Here is a 13,182-nt window from a genome sequence, read left to right on the forward strand (position 1 = left end):
TATGCATAATTTACTCGTATTACTATGGTAAGTACATGTAACCTATGTAACAAGGACACTGTAAAATAAAGTGTGGTCCCACTTTACATTAAGTGGCCCTAATACCTGTGAACGTACATGGTAACTACATGTGTACATAGTATGTAACTACAGTGTAATTACAAACTGGTACATAGTATCTACAGCTGTAATGTTTGTGTAACTACACATGTAACGACCCACAGAATGGTATGTGTAAGTACACATGTGTAACAGGAATTATGTAACTACAATTTTGTAGTTTTTTACAAATATAAAGTGTGTGAACATTCGCCGGTTCCCACCTCCTTCTTCCCATAGCAATATACCTTGTTACAGCGTTTTTAGAGTAACCCTTTCTCCATGGGGCGCAGGAATAAGGTGGCTATTAACTATTTCTTTTTATGAATTTCCAGACCATCATTGAGTGTCTCAAATACATCACTTCAGGAGACTTTCCACCAGGAAGTAAAGGAAACACCTTTGTCCACGATCCCAAAGTAGGTCCTTGACAGGAGTAATTCAAGTAAACAAATATAAGCTGTTATAGAAATGTTCTCAATTACACATATTTTTGCTTGTCTTATTCAACTTTTTCAAACTTGCAAACATTGTTTCGTATTGTCAATGCAAGAGCTGGGCAGTATGACACTTAGTTTTTAAAGAGTTTTAATTATAGATAATGTTGGTCTGTTGTAGGATGTTCATGAAACGGATGTACAGGCACGGATCAGACTCCAGTTTAGAGATGTGAATGGCGATGCTGTGGTAGTCCAGAAGTCTATGCAAAGTACACAGAAGGGAAAGAAAACTGAGTTCAAATTCCTTGAGGGTTTCATCAAGTAAGTTGTCTTTTACTAGTCTCTTATACTCACCAAGGCTTCATTTATTTGAGCAAAAATTCAGTAAAAGTAGCAATACTGTAAAAATATTATGTTCCCATTCAGTCAGTCATGTTTGACGTTACGATGATACTGATGTAATGGGGTCTCGCCTGGGAGACCGATCACCTCCAAGTGGTAACAAAACGAGCCAATGGACATTGGCCAGTGAGATTTGCATGTCGAATCACGCCCACCCAGACAATACGGTTATAAATAGGACCGGTATACTCAATTCATACATACTTTGCTTCTAAGCTGAGTGGTTGTCAAGCGATCGCTCATTTCTAGATCACCTTCACAGAAGAGTGCAAATTTTCTAAAGAAAATGAAGAGAGCAAAACAGCAATTTGCATTGCTATTAGGAGTTCTACACCAAAAACAGCAATTGTTATTGCTACTGTTTGCTTTCCTTTCAGCTCGGAAACCATTCCCTCACCAGCTGTAGCGTCTGGAGTCATTGGCTCAGTCCGTAGTGACCTGGACTTTCTCGAGGTATCAGCAAGCCCTGCCATCACTTCCTCTTCCTCTGTAGTCTCTGTCGAATTCCAAGCCACATTCTCCATCGTCGCCTTCTTCATCTGTGACCGCAACCCAGCCCTGGTTTTTCGTCCTTTTAGCGCTGTTTTGTGAGTTGATATCCCACCGCTGCCACCACTTTGGGGGGAAGGGAAAAAGTAACTGGAGTCCGTAAAAAAAAACAAAAAACATGGCTTACTCACACAGCACTCCTATGCAGGGTGTAATTTATTTACAGTGCCAATGAGTAAGACAGTCCACAGTGAAGTATATTTGTACATGTGTGCACAACCTGTTTGGCCGACGCAGTGTTTACCCGCCGAAAGACCGACTACTCCCAGACAACAAACAAACAAACGAACGAAGACACAAGGACAAAACACAAGACACGGATAATGTGTGTGTGTGTGTGTGTGTGTGTGTGTGTGTGGGGAAGGGAAATGTGGTGCAGAGAAATGTCCGTGAGCCATCGGTCCGTCGTGAGGAGTGCAGTATGGAGTGAATTGATTTGCGCAGGCATTTAATTTAGGTATGTTTTGCGGCACATGGGAGAAAATGAAGACTCTTACGCTCACTCTTACATCCAACAACAGAACACCGGGATTGCTTACAAGACACTGTCACTAGAGCTGCTCGAGCGCAGAGGAAATGGCGGATAGCGTACAACTCGCTGAGGGCGGAAACTATGGTAATGCAGGACTGTCAGTCAGCGGCCATGGGCGGGGCCTGAGCAGTATGATGTCACACTGCTCAGAGAATCAAAACGGCATATCTAATGAGACTGCTTTGGTTTAATGGGGATTAAAGTAAAAGGAGATGGTGGATTTTTATCATTGTAGGGTGATTGTGTTCACACACTGCCAACACACATTAATGTCCAAATACCATGTAAAAGTGGATTTTGCATAATAGGTGCCCTATAATATTCATGAGGTGAGACATTGCTATTAAAGGATAAGCACCCAGCACTTCGCCCACACATCGCACCAGAACCGTTTTTGGAACCAAAACTTAGGAATTTCGCACGGTTCCAGCATTTTAAAAAAAACACTTCCGGTTCTCGGTTCCCAACCCTTTACTCCCACTTGGCCCATGAAAAGTGTAAATTATGTTCCCTGTTTGAAGGACTTGTTTTCTTGTTGGATGTTAATACATCTTGACCTCTCTTGATGTCAGGCACAGAGAGAAAGAGATCCAGAGCTCTAAATGTGCTGAACTAGACCGTGAGATGATCTCATCCCTGGGCGTCTCCAAAGCTGTCATCAGCCATGTCATCTTCTGCCACCAAGAGGAGTCCAACTGGCCTCTCAGTGAAGGGAAAGCCCTCAAGCAGAAGTTTGATGAGATTTTCTCAGCCACAAGGTATTTTTATCTGGACAATGGCTTTGTCACTGAAGCTTCATTCATTAAAAGGGTCATATTGTACTTTTTATTATTGTTCTTTTTTTTTTTTTTTTTTGAGGTCCACATATGACTCTTTGGTAAAATATGTTTTAGTTTTTCCTTTTACATCCTCTCTCTGAAACTTAGAATTAGACGATCCCCTTCACAAATGCTTAATGGGCAACAGCACTGAATGCCTTTAATTTTTGTCTAGTAATTTTTATAGCAATAATGCTTTTGGAGTGTGAAGGATGTTTTCAGTCAGTTTATGAGTTCATCAAGTTATTTTATCTCAAAAGATCTAGGAAAAGGTATTCTTGCTGCATAGATATATCATCCCCATAACAGCATTCAAATGAAGTTTTAATCATTAATATGTAATAAAAAAAAATAAATAAAAATAAAAATATATATATATATATATATATATATATATATAGTGGTTTGAAAAAGTGTTTGCCCCCTTGGTAAATATGATCAACTATGGCTGTAAAAAATAAATCTGCATTTTTAATCCTTTTGATATTTTATTTAAAAAATGTGCAAAAATCGAACCTTTCATTGAAGTAAAATAATTGAAAGTGTGGGGAAAATCACATTATGAAATAAATGTTTTTCTCCAAAACACGTTGGGAACAATTGTTTGCCCCCTTTTATTAAATACTTTTTGCAACCTCTGTTTTCCAAGATAACAGCTCTGAGTTTTCTCCTATAATGCCTGATGAGTTTGGAGAACACCTGACAAGAGATCAGAGACCATTCCTCCATACAGAATCTCTCCATCCTGTTCTCCGTTATAAGATTTCTAGCACAGGCTGTCAGGTTTAGATTATTATCTGTTGGTATTTGATCGAATCCATGATGCCATGTATCTGAACAAGATGTCCAGGACCTCTGGCAGAAAATTAGGCCCACAGCATTAAAGATACAGCAGAGTATTTCATTTTACACATGGGGTACTTTTTTATCCCTGTGTGCACCAAACCCATCTTAAGTGTTTGCTGCCGAAAAAGCTAATGTTTTTGTTTCATCTGACCATCTGGACATCTTGTTCAGATACATGGCATCACGGATTCGATCAAATACCAACAGGATGGAGAGATTCTGTATGGAGGAATGGTCTCTGATCTCTTGTCAGGTGTTCTCCAAACTCATCAGGCATTATAGGAGAAAACTCAGATCTGTTATCTTGGAAAACAGAGGTTGCAAAAAGTATTTAATAAAAGGGGGCAAACAATTGTTCCCAACGTGTTTTGGAGAAAAACATTTATTTCATAATGTGATTTTCCCCACACTTTCAATTATTTTACTCCAATGAAAGGTTAGATTTTTGCACATTTTTAAAATAAGATATCAAAAGGATTTAAAATGCAGATTTATTTTTTACAGCCATATTTGATCATATTTACCAAGGGGGCAAACACTTTTTCACACCACTATATATATATATATAACCTACAAGAAAACATCATCCCATTCCAAAGTCTTTTTAGAAGTTTGATATGTGTATATAATTATTTCTTTTCCCCTTTTCCCCTTCATTTAATGCATATTATTACCCTATAAAGGACTGTTGTGTATTATCTACACAATATATGTTTTGTAAATACTGTAAATTCTCAACAATCATGCCAGAGAAGCTTTGAACACTATGGGTCTAATTCTGTAGGCCTACACCAGTAGATGGCGATAAATGAGTGTCTATTTAAACAGACTTTTTTGCATATTGGCTTGTTGTCCTGTGGTGTCATTTACTCATATTAAGCTGGCATTACAAATGAATGGCCGAAAATAACCAAAACCTTTTGCTTAAAGGTACATTATGGTATTGGAGACCCTGAAGAAGTTGAGACAGAAGCAGGCCCAGACTGTTATTCTCTGCAGTACGGACCTCAAGTACCTAAAACAGTACAAAGATAAAGCCCTAGAGATTAGAGAGCTGCTGTCCACTAAAGAGGCTCAGCTTTCTTCATCCAAAGAGAATGTCCAACGCATCGAGAATCAGATTGACCCACTGAAGGCGAGACACCAAGAATTTGTTGGCTGATCCGGTTTTCTTTTTCTTTTCTGTGGGATTTTAGAATAGAGGTTTTCCATTTTTGAGATCTGTGGCAGTTGATTGTTTTGGATAATGAATATTTAAAATTGTATTTAATAGAGGCAGGTGTATGGGTGGGCCGGTAGACATGATTAATCAGTACAAATTTTGGACTATCGTCTCTATCGCAGTTACACGCTCACGTGACGTTGCTGTGCGGCATGGTCACGAAAACGTATCATTTGCATGCGTTTTCAAGCATTGGCCTTGAATGGTTAAATACACAAACTTGTATGTCAAAATTCATTTATGTCTTATGTGAAAGTAAACAGCTGAGAAAGAAAACACATGTGTATATTGGGTCAGGGTATTCGGTCTTAAAGTGCCTTATATTCCTGCTGTCTGTCTTTCATGATTATCAAACTACAAAAGAGTGAAAATCTCTCCCTGACTAAATCACTTTTGTACATTTAATTAGAAGAAATTTATGTTTAACTTCCCCATTGAAGACTATAGTGTTTTTTATTATTATTTGATTATACAGTTTATGTAGCATTTCTTATTTATTTGTTCTTCAGCATTTTTTATTTTTTATTTATAAAATTTTTTGGTCATATATCTTGGAAATTGGTTTCTTATTCTTATTTTATCGCTGACTGTTTACGTCTTCGAGCTTGAGTTTGTTTTTTGTTTTGTTTTTTAAGCCTAGTATTCGTTTTTTGTGACAGGAATTATGACATTTCTATGGTATCAACATTTTTGTAATCATAACCTAATTTAAAGCAAAATGATATATATGGTGATATTGTTACGGCGTCCAGTGACATGCCTGTTATTCAGTCTCGAGCGCCATCCCCTGAATACTGAGTATGCATACTTGGTCTAGTTTGGCCATTTGTGCGCTGATGATCGATGCACCTGTTCGCAATGAGCGCTGGGCTCTAGCGTATATCTGGCTCATCAGCTCAGTGTTCCTTGCGAAGTATTGTTCCACTACTGTGTTGCATATCTGAGCATTCTTTGATAATCTATATAACCTATCTCTGATTTCTGGAACCCCTGCTTGTCCTAACGACTCTGATTCTGTGCAGCCTGCCAAGTGAACCTCTGCCTGTGACCCGACTTCGATTCACGCCGCCTGCCCTGAACTAAGCCTGCCTGACCATTGAGAACGGACTGTACCAGCTACCTTGCCCTCTTTTCCCCTTAACCCTTTACCTTCACTCTAACCATTAATAAAACGTTGCACATGGATCCGTCTCAGTCTCCTGCTTCAAAACAGAATACTTCGCCACCACAGGATCCAGCAACAGTGTCCGTTCTATCTACTGCATTTAAAGCCCAAGCATCTCAACTCGCTACTCACCATCGTCAGTTGACCCATCTAACCTCGTTGACAGAGGAACTGGTGAAGGCAGTGCAGAGTTTACAGAAGCCCACGGAGGAAACCCCTGTGCCAGTCGCGCCAGTTCCAACGCCAGCCGCTGACTCTGCATCCTCCAGCACTCGTATTTCTCTTCCTGAAAAATATGAAGGGGATCCAGGTAAATGCAAGGGTTTCATGCTTCAGTGTTCCATGTATTTCGCCCGGCAGCCCGCTCAGTACGCTACGGACATGGACAAGATTACGTTTATCTGTTCTCTATTCATGGGGCGGGCTTTGGAGTGGATCACCGCAGTCTGGAGGCCGGATGGAACCGCTTTCGCCTCTTATGCCGACTTTCTTGAGCGCTTCAAGGCCGTTTTCGAGCATTCTGTGGAGGGGAAGGGATCGGAAGACCGCCTACTGGAGCTCACCCAGGGGAAGTGTACCGCTGCTGATTACGCGCTCAAGTTCCGCACTTACGCAGCGCAGACGGACTGGACTGATAGCGCCTTAAAGGTGGTGTATCGACGGGGACTCAACTACGACCTCCAAGCTGAGCTGGCCTGTCGCGATGAGGGGAGGAACCTGGATCAGTTCATTTACTTGTCCATTCAGATTGACAACCTCATACGATCACGCCGTTGCGGCATCCGCTCCTCGACTTATGCACACCATATCCCCAGTCCGCACTCTCCGGGTCCCCTGGCATCGGAGGCTGGAGAGCCTATGCAAATTAACGCCACACGGTTGACGGAGGAGGAGCGTGAACGCCGGAGGATGTTAAAGCTGTGCATGTACTGTGGAGGAGATGGACACTTCCGTTTGCACTGTCCCCAGCTATCCACACGCAAAGAAAAGACAACGGTGAGTCTAACTCTTGACAGTCTAAATCCTCTCTCCTGTGTTTCTGTGCCCCTTGAATTTACAAAGATTAATCAAATATTTTTTACTTCTGCACTGATCGATTCTGGGGCGGCGGGGAATTTTATGTCTCAAGAGTTTGCTCATAAGCACAAGATATCTCTAATTCCCTCCACGTCTCCTCTCACAGTCGAAGCCGTTGACGGACGGCCCCTTGGCACGGGGCGCATCACTCATATGACGCAGGAACTGCAAATGCGCACCGGACTGCTGCACTGTGAAAAAATTCAGTTTTACGTTCTTCAAGCCTCACATACTCCTGTCATACTGGGTCTTCCCTGGCTAAGGAAACATAATCCTCACCTGCAATGGTCCACGGGTCAGATCGTTCGCTGGGGTGAAGATTGCTTTTTCAAATGTTTAAGCCAAGTAAAACCATTGTCCGTTCGAAACATCTCAGCACTCAGTGGAAGCGCCGCTCTTTCCAGTCTCCCAGCGGAGTACAGCGATTTGCAGGAAGCATTCAGCAAAGTTAAAGCCACCCAGTTACCTCCACATCGAGAGTACGACTGTGCCATTGAACTCATGCCCGGATCCGCGCCTCCCAGGGGACGCATTTTCCCCCTTTCACAGCCCGAGACGGAAGCCATGGAGAATTACATCCAGGAAGAGTTGGCCAAGGGTTTCATTCGTTCTTCCACCTCTCCTGTATCAGCTGGATTTTTCTTCGTTAAGAAAAAGGATGGAGGTCTACGTCCATGTATAGATTACAGAGCCCTTAATGACTGCACTGTGAAATTCCGCTATCCTCTGCCGTTAGTTCCCGCGGCACTTGAGCTCCTCCGCACAGCAAAGTATTTCACGAAACTGGATCTGCGCTCAGCTTATAACTTGGTTCGTATCCGTGAGGGGGATGAATGGAAGACAGCGTTCTCCACAAGCACCGGCCACTACGAATATTTGGTGATGCCGTTCGGCCTTTCCAACTGTCCAGCTGTTTTCCAGTCATTCATGAATGACGTATTCCGAGACATGCTTCAGCGCTATGTAATTGTCTACATCGACGACATACTTGTGTACTCAGACACTTTGTCGGACCATGTTCAGCACGTACGGGCCGTGCTTCAAAGACTCATACAAAATCAACTTTATGCCAAGTTTGAAAAGTGCGAGTTCCACCAGACATCCACTTCATTCCTGGGTTACATCATCAGTCCTGAGGGCGTGGCAATGGATGATGGTAAGGTCAGAGCGGTGCTGGATTGGCCCCAACCTACCACTCTCAAAGAGTTACAGCGCTTCCTGGGCTTCGCAAACTTTTATCGGCGGTTCATCCGAGGTTTCAGTTCGGTGGCGGCTCCGCTGACTGCGCTGGTGCGTAAAGGTACCACTCGCCTTCCCTGGACTGAGAGCGCCACTCAAGCTTTCAATCAGCTCAAATTCTGCTTCACTACTGCCCCGATCTTGCGTCACCCCAATCCAGAGTGGCCCTTCATCGTAGAAGTTGATGCTTCCAGTACAGGCCTGGGCGCCGTTCTCTCTCAGCGCCAAGGAAATCCCGCTAAATTGCATCCGTGCGCATTCTACTCCAGAAAACTGAACCCTGCAGAACGAAATTACGACGTCGGAGACCGTGAGTTACTGGCCATGAAATCTGCATTTGAAGAGTGGCGGCACTGGCTCGAGGGGTCCTCTCATCCATTTACTGTGTTTACCGACCATAAAAATCTTGAATATCTGCGAACTGCCAAGAGATTGAACCCACGCCAAGCCCGGTGGTCTTTGTTCTTTTCTCGTTTCCAGTTTACTGTGACGTATCGCCCTGGATCAAAGAACACGAAAGCTGACTCCCTGTCTCGTCAGTACGACTCTGAACTCACCAGTCAGACTCCCGAAAACATTCTCCGTCCTGACCTGGTCATCGGTCCCATCCAGTGGGATATTGAGACTGAATTAGAACAAGTTAACACTAACTCCGAACCTCCGCCTGACTGTCCTCCAGGAAAAATGTTCGTGCCCGAAGCGCTCCGGGAGAAGGTGCTTAAACACGTCCATGCACTGCCTAGCTCTGGTCACCCTGGCATCACTACTACGATTCATATTCTCCGGAACCGTTACTGGTGGCCCACACTGCCTCAAGACACGACCAACTTCGTTCAGCAATGCCAGAACTGCAATACCCAGAAATCTTCACGGCTCCTACCTGCAGGTCTTCTACAGCCTCTACCGGTACCCCAACGCCCATGGTCACACATAGCCGTTGATTTCATTACTGACCTCCCTCCTTCTGACGGACATACAACAATCCTTACTGTTGTCGATCGCTTCTCAAAAGCATGTCGTCTTATTCCCCTGCCTAAACTGCCCACAGCCCTGCAAACTGCTGAGCACCTCTGTAATCTGGTCTTCCGTTTCTATGGCTTACCTGATGACATTGTCTCTGATCGCGGACCACAGTTTACCTCTCGTGTCTGGGCAGCCTTTTTCCGGAGGCTCCAAGTGAATGTCAGCCTCACATCTGGGTACCACCCTCAGTCTAACGGGCAGGCTGAACGTCTCAATCAGGAGATTATCCGTTTCTTAAGATCCTACTGTCATTTCCACCAGGAGGATTGGAGTCGGTATCTCGTGTGGGCTGAATACGCTCAAAATTCCATTTGTAAGCACTCCACGGGTCAAACGCCTTTCAAGTGCATACTTGGTTATCAGCCACCTCTGTTCCCCTGGTCCGGCGAGCCCTCTACTGTACCGGCTGTGGATGACTGGATGAAGCGCAGTGAGGAGACGTGGAATCTAGCTCACACCCATCTTTTACGTGCCGTCAATCGCACTAAGAGACAAGCTGATCGTCACCGCCGTGCTGGTCCCGTCTATCAGCCCGGTCAGTGGGTGTGGTTATCCACCCGGGATTTCCGACTCAATCTGCCCAGCAAGAAACTCAGCCCTAAATTCATGGGTCCCTACAGGATTATACGGCAAATTACCCCAGTGTCTTTCCGCCTTGCCCTGCCCCGTCAGCTCCGCATTGCTCCCACATTTCATGTTTCTCTATTGAAGCCAGCCACTGCACCTTCCACAGTCAGAAATGTAGAGTCTGAGGATCCCCGTTCCCAGCCCATCCTGATAGAGGGCGAAGAGGCGTACCGTGTGCGCCATCTGCTGGATTCTAGACGTCGGGGCGGGCGTTTACAGTATCTTGTAGAATGGGAGGGCTTTGGTCCTGAAGAACGCTCCTGGGTGGACTCAAAAGACATTCTGGATCCTTTGCTCGTTCAAGTATTTCATCATGATCACCCAAACAAACCCGCTCCTCGTCCCCGCGGCAGACCTCGCCGCCGTCAGGGTTTTCGCGCCAGGAGTCGCTCCCAGGGAGGGGGCTCTGTTACGGCGTCCAGTGACATGCCTGTTATTCAGTCTCGAGCGCCGTCCCCTGAATACTGAGTATGCATACTTGGTCTAGTTTGGCCATTTGTGCGCTGATGATCGATGCACCTGTTCGCAATGAGCGCTGGGCTCTAGCGTATATCTGGCTCATCAGCTCAGTGTTCCTTGCGAAGTATTGTTCCACTACTGTGTTGCATATCTGAGCATTCTTTGATAATCTATATAACCTATCTCTGATTTCTGGAACCCCTGCTTGTCCTAACGACTCTGATTCTGTGCAGCCTGCCAAGTGAACCTCTGCCTGTGACCCGACTTCGATTCACGCCGCCTGCCCTGAACTAAGCCTGCCTGACCATTGAGAACGGACTGTACCAGCTACCTTGCCCTCTTTTCCCCTTAACCCTTTACCTTCACTCTAACCATTAATAAAACGTTGCACATGGATCCGTCTCAGTCTCCTGCTTCAAAACAGATATATATCGTTATCATGAAATAAATTACTTGTATCGTGATATAAGATTTTATTCATATCGTTGTTGTCATTGGCAGCAAATTCATCCCAAAAATATATGTTTTACATGTATGTATTTACATAAACATGTAATAATGTGTTTTTGTAAATAATCCAGTCATTTAAATTCTTTATTAATAAAAAGGTCATCAAGATTAGTACTTTTTTTTTTTGATACTTGTTATTTATTTATACTTATTATTTTGATACCAAACTAAAATATAAAATTGATTCTAAATTATTGATAAGTCTGACATCAGTGCAAAAACAGAAGCTTTACATTATGATCAGTTGAGTTAAAAACAAAAGATAGATGAGCCCCACTGAAAATAGTCCAAATGTGTGCTTGTGACTGCACATCAGTTGAATTTTAGCCCATACACTAATGCAGTCATGTGATGTATATTCACTAAACACACTTTCCCCATGTTTTCAGAACCGACTGTATGACATAGACAGCAGCCTCAGCAAAATAATGAAGTTGGATATTGACATCAAAGCTCTGGACAGCAGGAAGCAACAGATGAAGGATGATAACCGGGAACTAGAGGAAAAGATGGAGCAGGTAACCCAAGGTTTTTTTTTTGTTGTTTTTTTATATCAGTCATCAGTTATGAAGCTTTCACTGCTTCTCAGTATTAGTCATAAATGCCAGATAAGGATCATGCGAAAGCAGAGGAAGTGTTTTGCATAGAAAACATGTACAGGATGTTCAATAATTTATGGTTTTGGTATATTAACTGCTGCTGTTTTTCATCTGATGTTGGAATGAGGGGTTTGCGTTTGCTTGTTTTATATTGTTTGAAAATAAAAGAGGTCCATCCACTAAGTTTTCTTACTAAAAGCCATAACATTTTCTTCATTTACCTAAGGGTTCTTCTGGACTATTGGGGATCCAAATAAACTCTTAGTGTTATACTATGTGTTTGTTCTCAACAGTGCTCCCATTGAAGTCACATTAGTGTTGATGCTTTGGTTCACTGGTAGTCAAGTCAAGTCTCCTTTATTTATAGAGCGCTTTTTACAATACAGTTTGTTATCAAAGCAGCTTTACAGAGATAACAGGAAAATAGTGCAGCAAAGTTTGTTTCCAGAAGAAAACAGCGTCACAGTCCAGCTTAAGTAAGCTCAGTGATGTTTCATTTTTGGTGTAAAAAAAAAGTTAGTAATTTAGTTAATTTATATATATATATATATATATATATATATATATATATATATATATATATATATATATATGTATAGCAGCTCTGGTGAAAACAGTGATGTCATCATCCAGCTCACTTCAGTTCTCAGATAATGGTGTCAATGCAGGCAGATCAATAATATTGTTGAATATTAAATTAAATGTCCCCAAGTGACAGATTTGAGTTCAACCTGAGTCATGTCTCGATTTATTCCTCCCCTCTTTCTTTCCCCAAAGGTTACTTCTTAAATTGTAATAAAACAGAGAGACAATCATCAATATTAAACATGTCTTGAGTCTGGAGAAATGTAGAGTTGTCAGCATTACAATGAAACGTAATACCATGTTTTCAAAACATATCACCTAAAGAGAGCATGTACGGAAAGAAAACGAAGGGCCTAAGACAGAGCCTTGCAGCACACCGTGTGTTCATTCCTTGGGGCGCCTTGACTCTGTCTTGTGCTGTGTTTTTAGATGTTTCAGGGCTCAGATGATGAGCTGCAGGACATGTATCAGAACCACCAGCAGACTGTCAAAGAGAAGGAACGGAGACTTACGGAGTGCCAGCGCGAGTTAGAACGGGCCGGCCGAGAGTGCAAGAGGATGGACCGCATCAAAAATGACTTGCTAGTTGAGCAAGGTAGTCGTTTGCTCCTTTGCTATTCATTTATTGTTGTGTGGTGGTGGTGGAAATGTGTTCTCTATATCAAATGGTTGTTTCGTTGATTGTAGTATTTAAAAGAGTCAATAGAAGAATAGTGACGTCCTTAAGTTCTTATATAAAGTGCTCTCGTCTCGAGCTTTTGGCGTTAAACACATATATTTTTGCTTTTCTCCCACTTTGTGGCCTTCATCATTTATCCTCTTTTTAAATTGAAATAACTACTACTGCAAAGTTACTTCACTTAAGAAATTTTGCTTTTATAGATTAGTTATTCCAGTCCTAAAGTACACTATACTTGTAGACATGCACTAATAACTAGGCTAATACTTTCACATCGAGTGATTTTGCTCAAAATGCATTTTTAGCAGGAA

The 13,182-nt window shown here is 42.7% G+C and overlaps 1 pseudogene across 1 annotated transcript in view; it reads left to right on the forward strand.

Moving 5' to 3' along the window:
* Window positions 1–225: 225 nt before the first annotated feature.
* Window positions 226–13,182, forward strand: part of LOC309477511 (DNA repair protein RAD50-like) — a 34,971-nt pseudogene continuing 22,014 nt past the window's right edge. Inside the window, exons 1-7 of the transcript in view lie at window positions 226–234; window positions 435–518; window positions 718–860; window positions 2,595–2,780; window positions 4,617–4,821; window positions 11,398–11,526; window positions 12,622–12,787. The product of the transcript in view is annotated as a DNA repair protein RAD50-like (transcript). The remainder of the gene's footprint in view (window positions 235–434; window positions 519–717; window positions 861–2,594; window positions 2,781–4,616; window positions 4,822–11,397; window positions 11,527–12,621; window positions 12,788–13,182) is intronic.

This window comes from Leuciscus leuciscus, assembly GCF_965113295.1.
Source record: "Leuciscus leuciscus genome assembly, chromosome: 16".
NCBI classification, from domain to species: Eukaryota; Metazoa; Chordata; class Actinopteri; order Cypriniformes; family Leuciscidae; genus Leuciscus; species Leuciscus leuciscus.